At 46.2% G+C, this 21,680-nt stretch overlaps 10 non-coding genes across 10 annotated transcripts; all 10 read right to left on the reverse strand.

Annotated features, from left to right (window-relative positions):
• Positions 1–360: 360 nt before the first annotated feature.
• On the reverse strand, positions 361–552 carry LOC130326048 (U2 spliceosomal RNA). Its single transcript, XR_008870732.1, has one exon. It is a non-coding gene; the product is annotated as a U2 spliceosomal RNA (small nuclear RNA).
• A 2,094-nt stretch (positions 553–2,646) lies between these two features.
• Positions 2,647–2,837, reverse strand: LOC130326051 (U2 spliceosomal RNA). The gene has a single exon (XR_008870734.1). It is a non-coding gene; the product is annotated as a U2 spliceosomal RNA (small nuclear RNA).
• A 2,093-nt stretch (positions 2,838–4,930) lies between these two features.
• On the reverse strand, positions 4,931–5,121 carry LOC130326040 (U2 spliceosomal RNA). The gene has a single exon (XR_008870725.1). It is a non-coding gene; the product is annotated as a U2 spliceosomal RNA (small nuclear RNA).
• A 2,091-nt stretch (positions 5,122–7,212) lies between these two features.
• LOC130326052 (U2 spliceosomal RNA) lies at positions 7,213–7,403 on the reverse strand. The gene has a single exon (XR_008870735.1). It is a non-coding gene; the product is annotated as a U2 spliceosomal RNA (small nuclear RNA).
• A 2,087-nt stretch (positions 7,404–9,490) lies between these two features.
• LOC130326053 (U2 spliceosomal RNA) lies at positions 9,491–9,681 on the reverse strand. The gene has a single exon (XR_008870736.1). It is a non-coding gene; the product is annotated as a U2 spliceosomal RNA (small nuclear RNA).
• A 2,091-nt stretch (positions 9,682–11,772) lies between these two features.
• On the reverse strand, positions 11,773–11,963 carry LOC130326055 (U2 spliceosomal RNA). The gene has a single exon (XR_008870737.1). It is a non-coding gene; the product is annotated as a U2 spliceosomal RNA (small nuclear RNA).
• Positions 11,964–14,056: 2,093 nt separating this feature from the next.
• LOC130326041 (U2 spliceosomal RNA) lies at positions 14,057–14,247 on the reverse strand. Its single transcript, XR_008870726.1, has one exon. It is a non-coding gene; the product is annotated as a U2 spliceosomal RNA (small nuclear RNA).
• Positions 14,248–16,336: 2,089 nt separating this feature from the next.
• LOC130326042 (U2 spliceosomal RNA) lies at positions 16,337–16,527 on the reverse strand. The gene has a single exon (XR_008870727.1). It is a non-coding gene; the product is annotated as a U2 spliceosomal RNA (small nuclear RNA).
• Positions 16,528–18,613: 2,086 nt separating this feature from the next.
• Positions 18,614–18,804, reverse strand: LOC130326044 (U2 spliceosomal RNA). The gene has a single exon (XR_008870728.1). It is a non-coding gene; the product is annotated as a U2 spliceosomal RNA (small nuclear RNA).
• A 2,093-nt stretch (positions 18,805–20,897) lies between these two features.
• LOC130326045 (U2 spliceosomal RNA) lies at positions 20,898–21,088 on the reverse strand. Its single transcript, XR_008870729.1, has one exon. It is a non-coding gene; the product is annotated as a U2 spliceosomal RNA (small nuclear RNA).
• Positions 21,089–21,680: the final 592 nt, after the last annotated feature.

The raw sequence follows: 21,680 nt of genomic DNA on the forward strand, positions 1-21,680 counted from the left end.
TTGAGATTTTATATTTCTTCATAAGCATTAATCTTATTTGTCAATTAGGAACATTCAGCACCCACCCGCTATCAAGGCAGCTGCCTATCATGTCATGCCCTACCTGCACAGGTGTGCTGGCTACTCAAATGATCCAATTAAGGAGGCCATTTAGTCAGCAGCAGCAGAAGTCCTGTGCCTGGACGCTCCAACAGCGGCCAGACACAAGCAGAAGCAGCAGAAGCAGCAGCAGCACCACCTTTTGTTTTTTTGGCTGCAGCAGCAGCAGCAGCAGCAGCAAGGCCCACAGGGCTGGCTAGCTGGCTAGCCAGCAAGCAGGTAGCAATGAAAGTAGGAATCTTTCTTTTTAACCCTGTAAGGGGGTGGTGCACTGTACCCGAAGATACTGCCATATCGGGTCAATGCATAGGGCGACGGAAGCAAGCTTCGAAATCGGCCCCCCGTTCTCAAAAATCCATTTAATATATGGTCCCCAGATAGGGGACGTATCAGATATTAAACTGATAAGAACAGATACTACACTTGATCTTAGCCAAAAGGCCGAGAAGCGATAACCGTGAAAGGGGCGGGGCCCAACAAGGTCCCCTTCATGGGCACTATCACTGCTTGCTGTCAGGGAGGCTGCCAGACAATTTTCCATGCACACTCTGGGCTGGGGGGCAGTCAACCACCAGTACACACAGCAGAACCTAAACCCATACCATTATTGCTAAGCAGCAAGACAGGGGCCCATTGCACTCCCACGGGGCCTTTTTAAATGCAATCCATAACCCGGATTTGCCAGGAACCCTTCTTACTCCTCCTACTTGCATGTGACACTGGGCTTAGGATCTGCATAGGAAACACACACACAAGCACACACCTACCTTTGTTGCCTGCAGATGCCTCCTTGGCTGTCCCCAAACGGTATCAAACCAACACCCACGGGAAGCTGTAAGCATAGAGGACATGCCTGCACCCCATTGGACTTACCTGTGTGGGTTAAATCCGGGTTATTTGACAACCTATGGCGGTGATGGTTCTGCTCAGGCAGAGCAGTGCTGATGCTCCTCATAAAGCTGTCGCTGCTGTGAAGGTTCTAGGTGACATCACAATCCCTATGGTTACATACACGACAAAGCTGGGTTGTTGTTGTTTACACTCTGCAAGGCCTGTGGAAGTGAGTGACATCATAGCACTGTAGTTCTGAGGGTTCTAGATGGATGCAACAATCTCCTGTTGCTTCTATGAAGGCCATAATAGACGACATCACCAAACAGCTCCATAGTCACATACACAGCAAAGGAGAGATGTTGTTTACACCTAGTGATGTCAGTGGTATTGAGTGACATCACAGCACAGTGCTAAGGCTCCTGGGCCTGGACACAGCAGCGGCTGCAATATCTCAACGGAGAATACGTTTATATATATGTGTGTGTGTGCGCGTATATATATATATATATTATATATATATAATATATATATATATATATTTCTCCGCCGAAATCACTTTTAAACCCATTTCCACCTTTTTTTCCCTTCTCTTCCTCTTACTTTTTTTTCACGTTTTTTTTACGTTTTTCTCCTTTTCGCCTCTTTTCTGGGCGTATTATTCTTCTTTTTCTTCTTTTTTTCGTCTAATGCATACCCCATCAGTGCAGCAATGCTTATTCAATACCGCCAGCAGATGGAGACACTGGGGGATAATTTTCTAAGGATTTATACTGATTTTTCCTGTCTGAATTTGTCGCACAGAAAGTTGCAGGCCAAATATGTGTGACATTTCTGCGACTTTAGCTTCTAGAGCATTTTTACAACATTATACATAGGTGCTGAATACATAAAAAGCGACTGTTCAGCGACAGACAAGTCGCATCGGCTGAAAGTAGGCCAGAATGTCAGTCCATGTTGGAGCAGGTTTAGATACAGTCTAAAGCATAGATCTCAAAGTCTGTGCACAGAATTTAGCAAGGGCCTCGCACCTTCTGATGCATCAGGTAGGTGCACTATAGCATAGCCTAACCCTCTGTACTTTGGTCTATATTGATGCGGGACATAGACAGCCAGCTGATGACCAATCCATTAGTGCAATGGATGGCTGGAAGCATTTGTCTTTGCCTTTGCAATACCACAGAAGCAATGCATGGTCAATGTACAGCAATGACACACCTGTGTGAACAGCCAGGAGACCCCCCCCATGTTATGTTACATAGTTACATAGTTAGTACGGTCGAAAAAAGACATATGTCCATCAAGTTCAACCAGGGAATTAAGGGGTAGGGGTGTGGCGCGATATTGGGGAAGGGATGAGATTTTATATTTCTTCATAAGCATTAATCTTATTTTGTCAATTAGGAACATTCAGCACCCCACCCGCTATCAAGGCAGCTGCCTATCATGTCATGCCCTACCTGCACAGGTGTGCTGGCTACTCAAATGATCCAATTAAGGAGGCCATTTAGTCAGCAGCAGCAGAAGTCCTGTGCCTGGACGCTCCAACAGCGGCCAGACACAAGCAGAAGCAGCAGAAGCAGCAGCAGCACCACCTTTTGTTTTTTGGCTGCAGCAGCAGCAGCAGCAGCAGCAAGGCCCACAGGGCTGGCTAGCTGGCTAGCCAGCAAGCAGGTAGCAATGAAAGTAGGAATCTTTCTTTTTAACCCTGTAAGGGGGTGGTGCACTGTACCCGAAGATACTGCCATATCGGGTCAATGCATAGGGCGACGGAAGCAAGCTTCGAAATCGGCCCCCGTTCTCAAAAATCCATTTAATATATGGTCCCCAGATAGGGGACGTATCAGATATTAAACTGATAAGAACAGATACTACACTTGATCTTAGCCAAAAGGCCGAGAAGCGATAACCGTGAAAGGGGCGGGCCCAACAAGGTCCCCTTCATGGGCACTATCACTGCTTGCTGTCAGGGAGGCTGCCAGACAATTTTCCATGCACACTCTGGGCTGGGGGGCAGTCAACCACCAGTACACACAGCAGAACCTAAACCCATACCATTATTGCTAAGCAGCAAGACAGGGGCCCATTGCACTCCCACGGGGCCTTTTTAAATGCAATCCATAACCCGGATTTGCCAGGAACCCTTCTTACTCCTCCTACTTGCATGTGACACTGGGCTTAGGATCTGCATAGGAAACACACACACAAGCACACACCTACCTTTGTTGCCTGCAGATGCCTCCTTGGCTGTCCCCAAACGGTATCAAACCAACACCCACGGGAAGCTGTAAGCATAGAGGACATGCCTGCACCCCATTGGACTTACCTGTGTGGGTTAAATCCGGGTTATTTGACAACCTATGGCGGTGATGGTTCTGCTCAGGCAGAGCAAGTGCTGATGCTCCTCATAAAGCTGTCGCTGCTGTGAAGGTTCTAGGTGACATCACAATCCCTATGGTTTACATACACGACAAAGCTGGGTTGTTGTTGTTTACACTCTGCAAGGCCTGTGGAAGTGAGTGACATCATAGCACTGTAGTTCTGAGGGTTCTAGATGGATGCAACAATCTCCTGTTGCTTCTATGAAGGCCATAATAGACGACATCACCAAACAGCTCCATAGTCACATACACAGCAAAGGAGAGATGTTGTTTACACCTAGTGATGTCAGTGGTATTGAGTGACATCACAGCACAGTGCTAAGGCTCCTGGGCCTGGACACAGCAGCGGCTGCAATATCTCAACGGAGAATACGTTTATATATATGTGTGTGTGTGCGCGTATATATATATATATATATATATATATATATATATATATATATATTTCTCCGCCGAAATCACTTTTAAACCCATTTCCACCTTTTTTTCCCTTCTCTTCCTCTTACTTTTTTTTCACGTTTTTTTACGTTTTTCTCCTTTTCGCCTCTTTTCTGGGCGTATTATTCTTCTTTTTCTTCTTTTTTTTCGTCTAATGCATACCCCATCAGTGCAGCAATGCTTATTCAATACCGCCAGCAGATGGAGACACTGGGGGATAATTTTCTAAGGATTTATACTGATTTTTCCTGTCTGAATTTGTCGCACAGAAAGTTGCAGGCCAAATATGTGTGACATTTCTGCGACTTTAGCTTCTAGAGCATTTTTACAACATTATACATAGGTGCTGAATACATAAAAAGCGACTGTTCAGCGACAGACAAGTCGCATCGGCTGAAAGTAGGCCAGAATGTCAGTCCATGTTGGAGCAGGTTTAGATACAGTCTAAAGCATAGATCTCAAAGTCTGTGCACAGAATTTAGCAAGGGCCTCGCACCTTCTGATGCATCAGGTAGGTGCACTATAGCATAGCCTAACCCTCTGTACTTTGGTCTATATTGATGCGGGACATAGACAGCCAGCTGATGACCAATCCATTAGTGCAATGGATGGCTGGAAGCATTTGTCTTTGCCTTTGCAATACCACAGAAGCAATGCATGGTCAATGTACAGCAATGACACACCTGTGTGAACAGCCAGGAGACCCCCCCATGTTATGTTACATAGTTACATAGTTAGTACGGTCGAAAAAAAGACATATGTCCATCAAGTTCAACCAGGGAATTAAGGGGTAGGGGTGTGGCGCGATATTGGGGAAGGGATGAGATTTTATATTTCTTCATAAGCATTAATCTTATTTTGTCAATTAGGAACATTCAGCACCCACCCGCTATCAAGGCAGCTGCCTATCATGTCATGCCCTACCTGCACAGGTGTGCTGGCTACTCAAATGATCCAATTAAGGAGGCCATTTAGTCAGCAGCAGCAGAAGTCCTGTGCCTGGACGCTCCAACAGCGGCCAGACACAAGCAGAAGCAGCAGAAGCAGCAGCAGCACCACCTTTTGTTTTTTGGCTGCAGCAGCAGCAGCAGCAGCAGCAAGGCCCACAGGGCTGGCTAGCTGGCTAGCCAGCAAGCAGGTAGCAATGAAAGTAGGAATCTTTCTTTTTAACCCTGTAAGGGGGTGGGTGCACTGTACCCGAAGATACTGCCATATCGGGTCAATGCATAGGGCGACGGAAGCAAGCTTCGAAATCGGCCCCCGTTCTCAAAAATCCATTTAATATATGGTCCCCAGATAGGGGACGTATCAGATATTAAACTGATAAGAACAGATACTACACTTGATCTTAGCCAAAAGGCCGAGAAGCGATAACCGTGAAAGGGGCGGGCCCAACAAGGTCCCCTTCATGGGCACTATCACTGCTTGCTGTCAGGGAGGCTGCCAGACAATTTTCCATGCACACTCTGGGCTGGGGGGCAGTCAACCACCAGTACACACAGCAGAACCTAAACCCATACCATTATTGCTAAGCAGCAAGACAGGGGCCCATTGCACTCCCACGGGGCCTTTTTAAATGCAATCCATAACCCGGATTTGCCAGGAACCCTTCTTACTCCTCCTACTTGCATGTGACACTGGCTTAGGATCTGCATAGGAAACACACACACAAGCACACACCTACCTTTGTTGCCTGCAGATGCCTCCTTGGCTGTCCCCAAACGGTATCAAACCAACACCCACGGGAAGCTGTAAGCATAGAGGACATGCCTGCACCCCATTGGACTTACCTGTGTGGGTTAAATCCGGGTTATTTGACAACCTATGGCGGTGATGGTTCTGCTCAGGCAGAGCAGTGCTGATGCTCCTCATAAAGCTGTCGCTGCTGTGAAGGTTCTAGGTGACATCACAATCCCTATGGTTACATACACGACAAAGCTGGGTTGTTGTTGTTTACACTCTGCAAGGCCTGTGGAAGTGAGTGACATCATAGCACTGTAGTTCTGAGGGTTCTAGATGGATGCAACAATCTCCTGTTGCTTCTATGAAGGCCATAATAGACGACATCACCAAACAGCTCCATAGTCACATACACAGCAAAGGAGAGATGTTGTTTACACCTAGTGATGTCAGTGGTATTGAGTGACATCACAGCACAGTGCTAAGGCTCCTGGGCCTGGACACAGCAGCGGCTGCAATATCTCAACGGAGAATACGTTTATATATATGTGTGTGTGTGCGCGTATATATATATATATATATATATATATATATATATATATATATATATTTCTCCGCCGAAATCACTTTTAAACCCATTTCCACCTTTTTTTCCCTTCTCTTCCTCTTACTTTTTTTTCACGTTTTTTTACGTTTTTCTCCTTTTCGCCTCTTTTCTGGGCGTATTATTCTTCTTTTTCTTCTTTTTTTTCGTCTAATGCATACCCCATCAGTGCAGCAATGCTTATTCAATACCGCCAGCAGATGGAGACACTGGGGGATAATTTTCTAAGGATTTATACTGATTTTTCCTGTCTGAATTTGTCGCACAGAAAGTTGCAGGCCAAATATGTGTGACATTTCTGCGACTTTAGCTTCTAGAGCATTTTTACAACATTATACATAGGTGCTGAATACATAAAAAGCGACTGTTCAGCGACAGACAAGTCGCATCGGCTGAAAGTAGGCCAGAATGTCAGTCCATGTTGGAGCAGGTTTAGATACAGTCTAAAGCATAGATCTCAAAGTCTGTGCACAGAATTTAGCAAGGGCCTCGCACCTTCTGATGCATCAGGTAGGTGCACTATAGCATAGCCTAACCCTCTGTACTTTGGTCTATATTGATGCGGGGACATAGACAGCCAGCTGATGACCAATCCATTAGTGCAATGGATGGCTGGAAGCATTTGTCTTTGCCTTTGCAATACCACAGAAGCAATGCATGGTCAATGTACAGCAATGACACACCTGTGTGAACAGCCAGGAGACCCCCCCATGTTATGTTACATAGTTACATAGTTAGTACGGTCGAAAAAAGACATATGTCCATCAAGTTCAACCAGGGAATTAAGGGGTAGGGGTGTGGCGCGATATTGGGGAAGGGATGAGATTTTATATTTCTTCATAAGCATTAATCTTATTTTGTCAATTAGGAACATTCAGCACCCACCCGCTATCAAGGCAGCTGCCTATCATGTCATGCCCTACCTGCACAGGTGTGCTGGCTACTCAAATGATCCAATTAAGGAGGCCATTTAGTCAGCAGCAGCAGAAGTCCTGTGCCTGGACGCTCCAACAGCGGCCAGACACAAGCAGAAGCAGCAGAAGCAGCAGCAGCACCACCTTTTGTTTTTTGGCTGCAGCAGCAGCAGCAGCAGCAGCAAGGCCCACAGGGCTGGCTAGCTGGCTAGCCAGCAAGCAGGTAGCAATGAAAGTAGGAATCTTTCTTTTTAACCCTGTAAGGGGGTGGTGCACTGTACCCGAAGATACTGCCATATCGGGTCAATGCATAGGGCGACGGAAGCAAGCTTCGAAATCGGCCCCCGTTCTCAAAAATCCATTTAATATATGGTCCCCAGATAGGGGACGTATCAGATATTAAACTGATAAGAACAGATACTACACTTGATCTTAGCCAAAAGGCCGAGAAGCGATAACCGTGAAAGGGGCGGGCCCAACAAGGTCCCCTTCATGGGCACTATCACTGCTTGCTGTCAGGGAGGCTGCCAGACAATTTTCCATGCACACTCTGGGCTGGGGGGCAGTCAACCACCAGTACACACAGCAGAACCTAAACCCATACCATTATTGCTAAGCAGCAAGACAGGGGCCCATTGCACTCCCACGGGGCCTTTTTAAATGCAATCCATAACCCGGATTTGCCAGGAACCCTTCTTACTCCTCCTACTTGCATGTGACACTGGGCTTAGGATCTGCATAGGAAACACACACACAAGCACACACCTACCTTTGTTGCCTGCAGATGCCTCCTTGGCTGTCCCCAAACGGTATCAAACCAACACCCACGGGAAGCTGTAAGCATAGAGGACATGCCTGCACCCCATTGGACTTACCTGTGTGGGTTAAATCCGGGTTATTTGACAACCTATGGCGGTGATGGTTCTGCTCAGGCAGAGCAGTGCTGATGCTCCTCATAAAGCTGTCGCTGCTGTGAAGGTTCTAGGTGACATCACAATCCCTATGGTTACATACACGACAAAGCTGGGTTGTTGTTGTTTACACTCTGCAAGGCCTGTGGAAGTGAGTGACATCATAGCACTGTAGTTCTGAGGGTTCTAGATGGATGCAACAATCTCCTGTTGCTTCTATGAAGGCCATAATAGACGACATCACCAAACAGCTCCATAGTCACATACACAGCAAAGGAGAGATGTTGTTTACACCTAGTGATGTCAGTGGTATTGAGTGACATCACAGCACAGTGCTAAGGCTCCTGGGCCTGGACACAGCAGCGGCTGCAATATCTCAACGGAGAATACGTTTATATATATGTGTGTGTGTGCGCGTATATATATATATATATATATATATATATATATATATATATATTTCTCCGCCGAAATCACTTTTAAACCCATTTCCACCTTTTTTTCCCTTCTCTTCCTCTTACTTTTTTTTCACGTTTTTTTACGTTTTTCTCCTTTTCGCCTCTTTTCTGGGCGTATTATTCTTCTTTTTCTTCTTTTTTTTCGTCTAATGCATACCCCATCAGTGCAGCAATGCTTATTCAATACCGCCAGCAGATGGAGACACTGGGGGATAATTTTCTAAGGATTTATACTGATTTTTCCTGTCTGAATTTGTCGCACAGAAAGTTGCAGGCCAAATATGTGTGACATTTCTGCGACTTTAGCTTCTAGAGCATTTTTACAACATTATACATAGGTGCTGAATACATAAAAAGCGACTGTTCAGCGACAGACAAGTCGCATCGGCTGAAAGTAGGCCAGAATGTCAGTCCATGTTGGAGCAGGTTTAGATACAGTCTAAAGCATAGATCTCAAAGTCTGTGCACAGAATTTAGCAAGGGCCTCGCACCTTCTGATGCATCAGGTAGGTGCACTATAGCATAGCCTAACCCTCTGTACTTTGGTCTATATTGATGCGGGACATAGACAGCCAGCTGATGACCAATCCATTAGTGCAATGGATGGCTGGAAGCATTTGTCTTTGCCTTTGCAATACCACAGAAGCAATGCATGGTCAATGTACAGCAATGACACACCTGTGTGAACAGCCAGGAGACCCCCCCATGTTATGTTACATAGTTACATAGTTAGTACGGTCGAAAAAAGACATATGTCCATCAAGTTCAACCAGGGAATTAAGGGGTAGGGGTGTGGCGCGATATTGGGGAAGGGATGAGATTTTATATTTCTTCATAAGCATTAATCTTATTTTGTCAATTAGGAACATTCAGCACCCACCCGCTATCAAGGCAGCTGCCTATCATGTCATGCCCTACCTGCACAGGTGTGCTGGCTACTCAAATGATCCAATTAAGGAGGCCATTTAGTCAGCAGCAGCAGAAGTCCTGTGCCTGGACGCTCCAACAGCGGCCAGACACAAGCAGAAGCAGCAGAAGCAGCAGCAGCACCACCTTTTGTTTTTTGGCTGCAGCAGCAGCAGCAGCAGCAGCAAGGCCCACAGGGCTGGCTAGCTGGCTAGCCAGCAAGCAGGTAGCAATGAAAGTAGGAATCTTTCTTTTTAACCCTGTAAGGGGGTGGTGCACTGTACCCGAAGATACTGCCATATCGGGTCAATGCATAGGGCGACGGAAGCAAGCTTCGAAATCGGCCCCCGTTCTCAAAAATCCATTTAATATATGGTCCCCAGATAGGGGACGTATCAGATATTAAACTGATAAGAACAGATACTACACTTGATCTTAGCCAAAAGGCCGAGAAGCGATAACCGTGAAAGGGGCGGGCCCAACAAGGTCCCCTTCATGGGCACTATCACTGCTTGCTGTCAGGGAGGCTGCCAGACAATTTTCCATGCACACTCTGGGCTGGGGGGCAGTCAACCACCAGTACACACAGCAGAACCTAAACCCATACCATTATTGCTAAGCAGCAAGACAGGGGCCCATTGCACTCCCACGGGGCCTTTTTAAATGCAATCCATAACCCGGATTTGCCAGGAACCCTTCTTACTCCTCCTACTTGCATGTGACACTGGGCTTAGGATCTGCATAGGAAACACACACACAAGCACACACCTACCTTTGTTGCCTGCAGATGCCTCCTTGGCTGTCCCCAAACGGTATCAAACCAACACCCACGGGAAGCTGTAAGCATAGAGGACATGCCTGCACCCCATTGGACTTACCTGTGTGGGTTAAATCCGGGTTATTTGACAACCTATGGCGGTGATGGTTCTGCTCAGGCAGAGCAGTGCTGATGCTCCTCATAAAGCTGTCGCTGCTGTGAAGGTTCTAGGTGACATCACAATCCCTATGGTTACATACACGACAAAGCTGGGTTGTTGTTGTTTACACTCTGCAAGGCCTGTGGAAGTGAGTGACATCATAGCACTGTAGTTCTGAGGGTTCTAGATGGATGCAACAATCTCCTGTTGCTTCTATGAAGGCCATAATAGACGACATCACCAAACAGCTCCATAGTCACATACACAGCAAAGGAGAGATGTTGTTTACACCTAGTGATGTCAGTGGTATTGAGTGACATCACAGCACAGTGCTAAGGCTCCTGGGCCTGGACACAGCAGCGGCTGCAATATCTCAACGGAGAATACGTTTATATATATGTGTGTGTGTGCGCGTATATATATATATATATATATATATATATATATATATATATATATATTTCTCCGCCGAAATCACTTTTAAACCCATTTCCACCTTTTTTTCCCTTCTCTTCCTCTTACTTTTTTTTCACGTTTTTTTACGTTTTTCTCCTTTTCGCCTCTTTTCTGGGCGTATTATTCTTCTTTTTCTTCTTTTTTTTCGTCTAATGCATACCCCATCAGTGCAGCAATGCTTATTCAATACCGCCAGCAGATGGAGACACTGGGGGATAATTTTCTAAGGATTTATACTGATTTTTCCTGTCTGAATTTGTCGCACAGAAAGTTGCAGGCCAAATATGTGTGACATTTCTGCGACTTTAGCTTCTAGAGCATTTTTACAACATTATACATAGGTGCTGAATACATAAAAAGCGACTGTTCAGCGACAGACAAGTCGCATCGGCTGAAAGTAGGCCAGAATGTCAGTCCATGTTGGAGCAGGTTTAGATACAGTCTAAAGCATAGATCTCAAAGTCTGTGCACAGAATTTAGCAAGGGCCTCGCACCTTCTGATGCATCAGGTAGGTGCACTATAGCATAGCCTAACCCTCTGTACTTTGGTCTATATTGATGCGGGACATAGACAGCCAGCTGATGACCAATCCATTAGTGCAATGGATGGCTGGAAGCATTTGTCTTTGCCTTTGCAATACCACAGAAGCAATGCATGGTCAATGTACAGCAATGACACACCTGTGTGAACAGCCAGGAGACCCCCCCATGTTATGTTACATAGTTACATAGTTAGTACGGTCGAAAAAAGACATATGTCCATCAAGTTCAACCAGGGAATTAAGGGGTAGGGGTGTGGCGCGATATTGGGGAAGGGATGAGATTTTATATTTCTTCATAAGCATTAATCTTATTTTGTCAATTAGGAACATTCAGCACCCACCCGCTATCAAGGCAGCTGCCTATCATGTCATGCCCTACCTGCACAGGTGTGCTGGCTACTCAAATGATCCAATTAAGGAGGCCATTTAGTCAGCAGCAGCAGAAGTCCTGTGCCTGGACGCTCCAACAGCGGCCAGACACAAGCAGAAGCAGCAGAAGCAGCAGCAGCACCACCTTTTGTTTTTTGGCTGCAGCAGCAGCAGCAGCAGCAGCAAGGCCCACAGGGCTGGCTAGCTGGCTAGCCAGCAAGCAGGTAGCAATGAAAGTAGGAATCTTTCTTTTTAACCCTGTAAGGGGGTGGTGCACTGTACCCGAAGATACTGCCATATCGGGTCAATGCATAGGGCGACGGAAGCAAGCTTCGAAATCGGCCCCCGTTCTCAAAAATCCATTTAATATATGGTCCCCAGATAGGGGACGTATCAGATATTAAACTGATAAGAACAGATACTACACTTGATCTTAGCCAAAAGGCCGAGAAGCGATAACCGTGAAAGGGGCGGGCCCAACAAGGTCCCCTTCATGGGCACTATCACTGCTTGCTGTCAGGGAGGCTGCCAGACAATTTTCCATGCACACTCTGGGCTGGGGGGCAGTCAACCACCAGTACACACAGCAGAACCTAAACCCATACCATTATTGCTAAGCAGCAAGACAGGGGCCCATTGCACTCCCACGGGGCCTTTTTAAATGCAATCCATAACCCGGATTTGCCAGGAACCCTTCTTACTCCTCCTACTTGCATGTGACACTGGGCTTAGGATCTGCATAGGAAACACACACACAAGCACACACCTACCTTTGTTGCCTGCAGATGCCTCCTTGGCTGTCCCCAAACGGTATCAAACCAACACCCACGGGAAGCTGTAAGCATAGAGGACATGCCTGCACCCCATTGGACTTACCTGTGTGGGTTAAATCCGGGTTATTTGACAACCTATGGCGGTGATGGTTCTGCTCAGGCAGAGCAGTGCTGATGCTCCTCATAAAGCTGTCGCTGCTGTGAAGGTTCTAGGTGACATCACAATCCCTATGGTTACATACACGACAAAGCTGGGTTGTTGTTGTTTACACTCTGCAAGGCCTGTGGAAGTGAGTGACATCATAGCACTGTAGTTCTGAGGGTTCTAGATGGATGCAACAATCTCCTGTTGCTTCTATGAAGGCCATAATAGACGACATCACCAAACAGCTCCATAGTCACATACACAGCAAAGGAGAGATGTTGTTTACACCTAGTGATGTCAGTGGTATTGAGTGACATCACAGCACAGTGCTAAGGCTCCTGGGCCTGGACACAGCAGCGGCTGCAATATCTCAACGGAGAATACGTTTATATATATGTGTGTGTGTGCGCGTATATATATATATATATATATATATATATATATATATATATATATATATTTCTCCGCCGAAATCACTTTTAAACCCATTTCCACCTTTTTTTCCCTTCTCTTCCTCTTACTTTTTTTTCACGTTTTTTTACGTTTTTCTCCTTTTCGCCTCTTTTCTGGGCGTATTATTCTTCTTTTTCTTCTTTTTTTTCGTCTAATGCATACCCCATCAGTGCAGCAATGCTTATTCAATACCGCCAGCAGATGGAGACACTGGGGGATAATTTTCTAAGGATTTATACTGATTTTTCCTGTCTGAATTTGTCGCACAGAAAGTTGCAGGCCAAATATGTGTGACATTTCTGCGACTTTAGCTTCTAGAGCATTTTTACAACATTATACATAGGTGCTGAATACATAAAAAGCGACTGTTCAGCGACAGACAAGTCGCATCGGCTGAAAGTAGGCCAGAATGTCAGTCCATGTTGGAGCAGGTTTAGATACAGTCTAAAGCATAGATCTCAAAGTCTGTGCACAGAATTTAGCAAGGGCCTCGCACCTTCTGATGCATCAGGTAGGTGCACTATAGCATAGCCTAACCCTCTGTACTTTGGTCTATATTGATGCGGGACATAGACAGCCAGCTGATGACCAATCCATTAGTGCAATGGATGGCTGGAAGCATTTGTCTTTGCCTTTGCAATACCACAGAAGCAATGCATGGTCAATGTACAGCAATGACACACCTGTGTGAACAGCCAGGAGACCCCCCCATGTTATGTTACATAGTTACATAGTTAGTACGGTCGAAAAAAGACATATGTCCATCAAGTTCAACCAGGGAATTAAGGGGTAGGGGTGTGGCGCGATATTGGGGAAGGGATGAGATTTTATATTTCTTCATAAGCATTAATCTTATTTTGTCAATTAGGAACATTCAGCACCCACCCGCTATCAAGGCAGCTGCCTATCATGTCATGCCCTACCTGCACAGGTGTGCTGGCTACTCAAATGATCCAATTAAGGAGGCCATTTAGTCAGCAGCAGCAGAAGTCCTGTGCCTGGACGCTCCAACAGCGGCCAGACACAAGCAGAAGCAGCAGAAGCAGCAGCAGCACCACCTTTTGTTTTTTGGCTGCAGCAGCAGCAGCAGCAGCAGCAAGGCCCACAGGGCTGGCTAGCTGGCTAGCCAGCAAGCAGGTAGCAATGAAAGTAGGAATCTTTCTTTTTAACCCTGTAAGGGGGTGGTGCACTGTACCCGAAGATACTGCCATATCGGGTCAATGCATAGGGCGACGGAAGCAAGCTTCGAAATCGGCCCCCGTTCTCAAAAATCCATTTAATATATGGTCCCCAGATAGGGGACGTATCAGATATTAAACTGATAAGAACAGATACTACACTTGATCTTAGCCAAAAGGCCGAGAAGCGATAACCGTGAAAGGGGCGGGCCCAACAAGGTCCCCTTCATGGGCACTATCACTGCTTGCTGTCAGGGAGGCTGCCAGACAATTTTCCATGCACACTCTGGGCTGGGGGGCAGTCAACCACCAGTACACACAGCAGAACCTAAACCCATACCATTATTGCTAAGCAGCAAGACAGGGGCCCATTGCACTCCCACGGGGCCTTTTTAAATGCAATCCATAACCCGGATTTGCCAGGAACCCTTCTTACTCCTCCTACTTGCATGTGACACTGGGCTTAGGATCTGCATAGGAAACACACACACAAGCACACACCTACCTTTGTTGCCTGCAGATGCCTCCTTGGCTGTCCCCAAACGGTATCAAACCAACACCCACGGGAAGCTGTAAGCATAGAGGACATGCCTGCACCCCATTGGACTTACCTGTGTGGGTTAAATCCGGGTTATTTGACAACCTATGGCGGTGATGGTTCTGCTCAGGCAGAGCAGTGCTGATGCTCCTCATAAAGCTGTCGCTGCTGTGAAGGTTCTAGGTGACATCACAATCCCTATGGTTACATACACGACAAAGCTGGGTTGTTGTTGTTTACACTCTGCAAGGCCTGTGGAAGTGAGTGACATCATAGCACTGTAGTTCTGAGGGTTCTAGATGGATGCAACAATCTCCTGTTGCTTCTATGAAGGCCATAATAGACGACATCACCAAACAGCTCCATAGTCACATACACAGCAAAGGAGAGATGTTGTTTACACCTAGTGATGTCAGTGGTATTGAGTGACATCACAGCACAGTGCTAAGGCTCCTGGGCCTGGACACAGCAGCGGCTGCAATATCTCAACGGAGAATACGTTTATATATATGTGTGTGTGTGCGCGTATATATATATATATATATATATATATATATATATATATATATATTTCTCCGCCGAAATCACTTTTAAACCCATTTCCACCTTTTTTTCCCTTCTCTTCCTCTTACTTTTTTTTCACGTTTTTTTACGTTTTTCTCCTTTTCGCCTCTTTTCTGGGCGTATTATTCTTCTTTTTCTTCTTTTTTTTCGTCTAATGCATACCCCATCAGTGCAGCAATGCTTATTCAATACCGCCAGCAGATGGAGACACTGGGGGATAATTTTCTAAGGATTTATACTGATTTTTCCTGTCTGAATTTGTCGCACAGAAAGTTGCAGGCCAAATATGTGTGACATTTCTGCGACTTTAGCTTCTAGAGCATTTTTACAACATTATACATAGGTGCTGAATACATAAAAAGCGACTGTTCAGCGACAGACAAGTCGCATCGGCTGAAAGTAGGCCAGAATGTCAGTCCATGTTGGAGCAGGTTTAGATACAGTCTAAAGCATAGATCTCAAAGTCTGTGCACAGAATTTAGCAAGGGCCTCGCACCTTCTGATGCATCAGGTAGGTGCACTATAGCATAGCCTAACCCTCTGTACTTTGGTCTATATTGATGCGGGACATAGACAGCCAGCTGATGACCAATCCATTAGTGCAATGGATGGCTGGAAGCATTTGTCTTTGCCTTTGCAATACCACAGAAGCAATGCATGGTCAATGTACAGCAATGACACACCTGTGTGAACAGCCAGGAGACCCCCCCATGTTATGTTACATAGTTACATAGTTAGTACGGTCGAAAAAAGACATATGTCCATCAAGTTCAACCAGGGAATTAAGGGGTAGGGGTGTGGCGCGATATTGGGGAAGGGATGAGATTTTATATTTCTTCATAAGCATTAATCTTATTTTGTCAATTAGGAACATTCAGCACCCACCCGCTATCAAGGCAGCTGCCTATCATGTCATGCCCTACCTGCACAGGTGTGCTGGCTACTCAAATGATCCAATTAAGGAGGCCATTTAGTCAGCAGCAGCAGAAGTCCTGTGCCTGGACGCTCCAACAGCGGCCAGACACAAGCAGAAGCAGCAGAAGCAGCAGCAGCACCACCTTTTGTTTTTTGGCTGCAGCAGCAGCAGCAGCAGCAGCAAGGCCCACAGGGCTGGCTAGCTGGCTAGCCAGCAAGCAGGTAGCAATGAAAGTAGGAATCTTTCTTTTTAACCCTGTAAGGGGGTGGTGCACTGTACCCGAAGATACTGCCATATCGGGTCAATGCATAGGGCGACGGAAGCAAGCTTCGAAATCGGCCCCCGTTCTCAAAAATCCATTTAATATATGGTCCCCAGATAGGGGACGTATCAGATATTAAACTGATAAGAACAGATACTACACTTGATCTTAGCCAAAAGGCCGAGAAGCGATAACCGTGAAAGGGGCGGGCCCAACAAGGTCCCCTTCATGGGCACTATCACTGCTTGCTGTCAGGGAGGCTGCCAGACAATTTTCCATGCACACTCTGGGCTGGGGGGCAGTCAACCACCAGTACACACAGCAGAACCTAAACCCATACCATTATTGCTAAGCAGCAAGACAGGGGCCCATTGCACTCCCACGGGGCCTTTTTAAATGCAATCCATAACCCGGATTTGCCAGGAACCCTTCTTACTCCTCCTACTTGCATGTGACACTGGGCTTAGGATCTGCATAGGAAACACACACACAAGCACACACCTACCTTTGTTGCCTGCAGATGCCTCCTTGGCTGTCCCCAAACGGTATCAAATCAACACCCACGGGAAGCTGTAAGCATAGAGGACATGCCTGCACCCCATTGGACTTACCTGTGTGGGTTAAATCCGGGTTATTTGACAACCTATGGCGGTGATGGTTCTGCTCAGGCAGAGCAGTGCTGATGCTCCTCATAAAGCTGTCGCTGCTGTGAAGGTTCTAGGTGACATCACAATCCCTATGGTTACATACACGACAAAGCTGGGTTGTTGTTGTTTACACTCTGCAAGGCCTGTGGAAGTGAGTGACATCATAGCACTGTAGTTCTGAGGGTTCTAGATGGATGCAACAATCTCCTGTTGCTTCTATGAAGGCCATAATAGACGACATCACCAAACAGCTCCATAGTCACATACACAGCAAAGGAGAGATGTTGTTTACACCTAGTGATGTCAGTGGTATTGAGTGACATCACAGCACAGTGCTAAGGCTCCTGGGCCTGGACACAGCAGCGGCTGCAATATCTCAACGGAGAATACGTTTATATATATGTGTGTGTGTGCGCGTATATATATATATATATATATATATATATATATATATATATATATTTCTCCGCCGAAATCACTTTTAAACCCATTTCCACCTTTTTTTCCCTTCTCTTCCTCTTACTTTTTTTTCACGTTTTTTTACGTTTTTCTCCTTTTCGCCTCTTTTCTGGGCGTATTATTCTTCTTTTTCTTCTTTTTTTTCGTCTAATGCATACCCCATCAGTGCAGCAATGCTTATTCAATACCGCCAGCAGATGGAGACACTGGGGGATAATTTTCTAAGGATTTATACTGATTTTTCCTGTCTGAATTTGTCGCACAGAAAGTTGCAGGCCAAATATGTGTGACATTTCTGCGACTTTAGCTTCTAGAGCATTTTTACAACATTATACATAGGTGCTGAATACATAAAAAGCGACTGTTCAGCGACAGACAAGTCGCATCGGCTGAAAGTAGGCCAGAATGTCAGTCCATGTTGGAGCAGGTTTAGATACAGTCTAAAGCATAGATCTCAAAGTCTGTGCACAGAATTTAGCAAGGGCCTCGCACCTTCTGATGCATCAGGTAGGTGCACTATAGCATAGCCTAACCCTCTGTACTTTGGTCTATATTGATGCGGGACATAGACAGCCAGCTGATGACCAATCCATTAGTGCAATGGATGGCTGGAAGCATTTGTCTTTGCCTTTGCAATACCACAGAAGCAATGCATGGTCAATGTACAGCAATGACACACCTGTGTGAACAGCCAGGAGACCCCCCCATGTTATGTTACATAGTTACATAGTTAGTACGGTCGAAAAAAGACATATGTCCATCAAGTTCAACCAGGGAATTAAGGGGTAGGGGTGTGGCGCGATATTGGGGAAGGGATGAGATTTTATATTTCTTCATAAGCATTAATCTTATTTTGTCAATTAGGAACATTCAGCACCCACCCGCTATCAAGGCAGCTGCCTATCATGTCATGCCCTACCTGCACAGGTGTGCTGGCTACTCAAATGATCCAATTAAGGAGGCCATTTAGTCAGCAGCAGCAGAAGTCCTGTGCCTGGACGCTCCAACAGCGGCCAGACACAAGCAGAAGCAGCAGAAGCAGCAGCAGCACCACCTTTTGTTTTTTGGCTGCAGCAGCAGCAGCAGCAGCAAGGCCCACAGGGCTGGCTAGCTGGCTAGCCAGCAAGCAGGTAGCAATGAAAGTAGGAATCTTTCTTTTTAACCCTGTAAGGGGGTGGTGCACTGTACCCGAAGATACTGCCATATCGGGTCAATGCATAGGGCGACGGAAGCAAGCTTCGAAATCGGCCCCCGTTCTCAAAAATCCATTTAATATATGGTCCCCAGATAGGGGACGTATCAGATATTAAACTGATAAGAACAGATACTACACTTGATCTTAGCCAAAAGGCCGAGAAGCGATAACCGTGAAAGGGGCGGGCCCAACAAGGTCCCCTTCATGGGCACTATCACTGCTTGCTGTCAGGGAGGCTGCCAGACAATTTTCCATGCACACTCTGGGCTGGGGGGCAGTCAACCACCAGTACACACAGCAGAACCTAAACCCATACCATTATTGCTAAGCAGCAAGACAGGGGCCCATTGCACTCCCACGGGGCCTTTTTAAATGCAATCCATAACCCGGATTTGCCAGGAACCCTTCTTACTCCTCCTACTTGCATGTGACACTGGGCTTAGGATCTGCATAGGAAACACACACACAAGCACACACCTACCTTTGTTGCCTGCAGATGCCTCCTTGGCTGTCCCCAAACGGTATCAAACCAACACCCACGGGAAGCTGTAAGCATAGAGGACATGCCTGCACCCCATTGGACTTACCTGTGTGGGTTAAATCCGGGTTATTTGACAACCTATGGCGGTGATGGTTCTGCTCAGGCAGAGCAGTGCTGATGCTCCTCATAAAGCTGTCGCTGCTGTGAAGGTTCTAGGTGACATCACAATCCCTATGGTTACATACACGACAAAGCTGGGTTGTTGTTGTTTACACTCTGCAAGGCCTGTGGAAGTGAGTGACATCATAGCACTGTAGTTCTGAGGGTTCTAGATGGATGCAACAATCTCCTGTTGCTTCTATGAAGGCCATAATAGACGACATCACCAAACAGCTCCATAGTCACATACACAGCAAAGGAGAGATGTTGTTTACACCTAGTGATGTCAGTGGTATTGAGTGACATCACAGCACAGTGCTAAGGCTCCTGGGCCTGGACACAGCAGCGGCTGCAATATCTCAACGGAGAATACGTTTATATATATGTGTGTGTGTGCGCGTATATATATATATATATATATATATATATATATATATATATATATATATTTCTCCGCCGAAATCACTTTTAAACCCATTTCCACCTTTTTTTCCCTTCTCTTCCTCTTACTTTTTTTTCACGTTTTTTTACGTTTTTCTCCTTTTCGCCTCTTTTCTGGGCGTATTATTCTTCTTTTTCTTCTTTTTTTTCGTCTAATGCATACCCCATCAGTGCAGCAATGCTTATTCAATACCGCCAGCAGATGGAGACACTGGGGGATAATTTTCTAAGGATTTATACTGATTTTTCCTGTCTGAATTTGTCGCACAGAAAGTTGCAGGCCAAATATGTGTGACATTTCTGCGACTTTAGCTTCTAGAGCATTTTTACAACATTATACATAGGTGCTGAATACATAAAAAGCGACTGTTCAGCGACAGACAAGTCGCATCGGCTGAAAGTAGGCCAGAATGTCAGTCCATGTTGGAGCAGGTTTAGATACAGTCTAAAGCATAGATCTCAAAGTCTGTGCACAGAATTTAGCAAGGGCCTCGCACCTTCTGATGCATCAGGTAGGTGCACTATAGCATAGCCTAACCCTCTGTACTTTGGTCTATATTGATGCGGGACATAGACAGCCAGCTGATGACCAATCCATTAGTGCAATGGATGGCTGGAAGCATTTGTCTTTGCCTTTGCAATACCACAGAAGCAATGCATGGTCAATGTACAGCAATGACACACCTGTGTGAACAGCCAGGAGACCCCCCCATGTTATGTTACATAGTTACATAGTTAGTACGGTCGAAAAAAGACATATGTCCATCAAGTTCAACCAGGGAATTAAGGGGTAGGGGTGTGGCGCGATATTGGGGAAGGGATGAGATTTTATATTTCTTCATAAGCATTAATCTTATTTTGTCAATTAGGAACATTCAGCACCCACCCGCTATCAAGGCAGCTGCCTATCATGTCATGCCCTACCTGCACAGGTGTGCTGGCTACTCAAATGATCCAATTAAGGAGGCCATTTAGTCAGCAGCAGCAGAAGTCCTGTGCCTGGACGCTCCAACAGCGGCCAGACACAAGCAGAAGCAGCAGAAGCAGCAGCAGCACCACCTTTTGTTTTTTGGCTGCAGCAGCAGCAGCAGCAGCAGCAAGGCCCACAGGGCTGGCTAGCTGGCTAGCCAGCAAGCAGGTAGCAATGAAAGTAGGAATCTTTCTTTTTAACCCTGTAAGGGGGTGGTGCACTGTACCCGAAGATACTGCCATATCGGGTCAATGCATAGGGCGACGGAAGCAAGCTTCGAAATCGGCCCCCGTTCTCAAAAATCCATTTAATATATGGTCCCCAGATAGGGGACGTATCAGATATTAAACTGATAAGAACAGATACTACACTTGATCTTAGCCAAAAGGCCGAGAAGCGATAACCGTGAAAGGGGCGGGCCCAACAAGGTCCCCTTCATGGGCACTATCACTGCTTGCTGTCAGGGAGGCTGCCAGACAATTTTCCATGCACACTCTGGGCTGGGGGGCAGTCAACCACCAGTACACACAGCAGAACCTAAACCCATACCATTATTGCTAAGCAGCAAGACAGGGGCCCATTGCACTCCCACGGGGCCTTTTTAAATGCAATCCATAACCCGGATTTGCCAGGAACCCTTCTTACTCCTCCTACTTGCATGTGACACTGGGCTTAGGATCTGCATAGGAAACACACACACAAGCACACACCTACCTTTGTTGCCTGCAGATGCCTCCTTGGCTGTCCCCAAACGGTATCAAACCAACACCCACGGGAAGCTGTAAGCATAGAGGACATGCCTGCACCCCATTGGACTTACCTGTGTGGGTTAAATCCGGGTTATTTGACAACCTATGGCGGTGATGGTTCTGCTCAGGCAGAGCAGTGCTGATGCTCCTCATAAAGCTGTCGCTGCTGTGAAGGTTCTAGGTGACATCACAATCCCTATGGTTACATACACGACAAAGCTGGGTTGTTGTTGTTTACACTCTG

This window comes from Hyla sarda, unplaced genomic scaffold, assembly GCF_029499605.1.
Source record: "Hyla sarda isolate aHylSar1 unplaced genomic scaffold, aHylSar1.hap1 scaffold_2790, whole genome shotgun sequence".
Lineage (NCBI taxonomy): Eukaryota > Metazoa > Chordata > Amphibia > Anura > Hylidae > Hyla > Hyla sarda.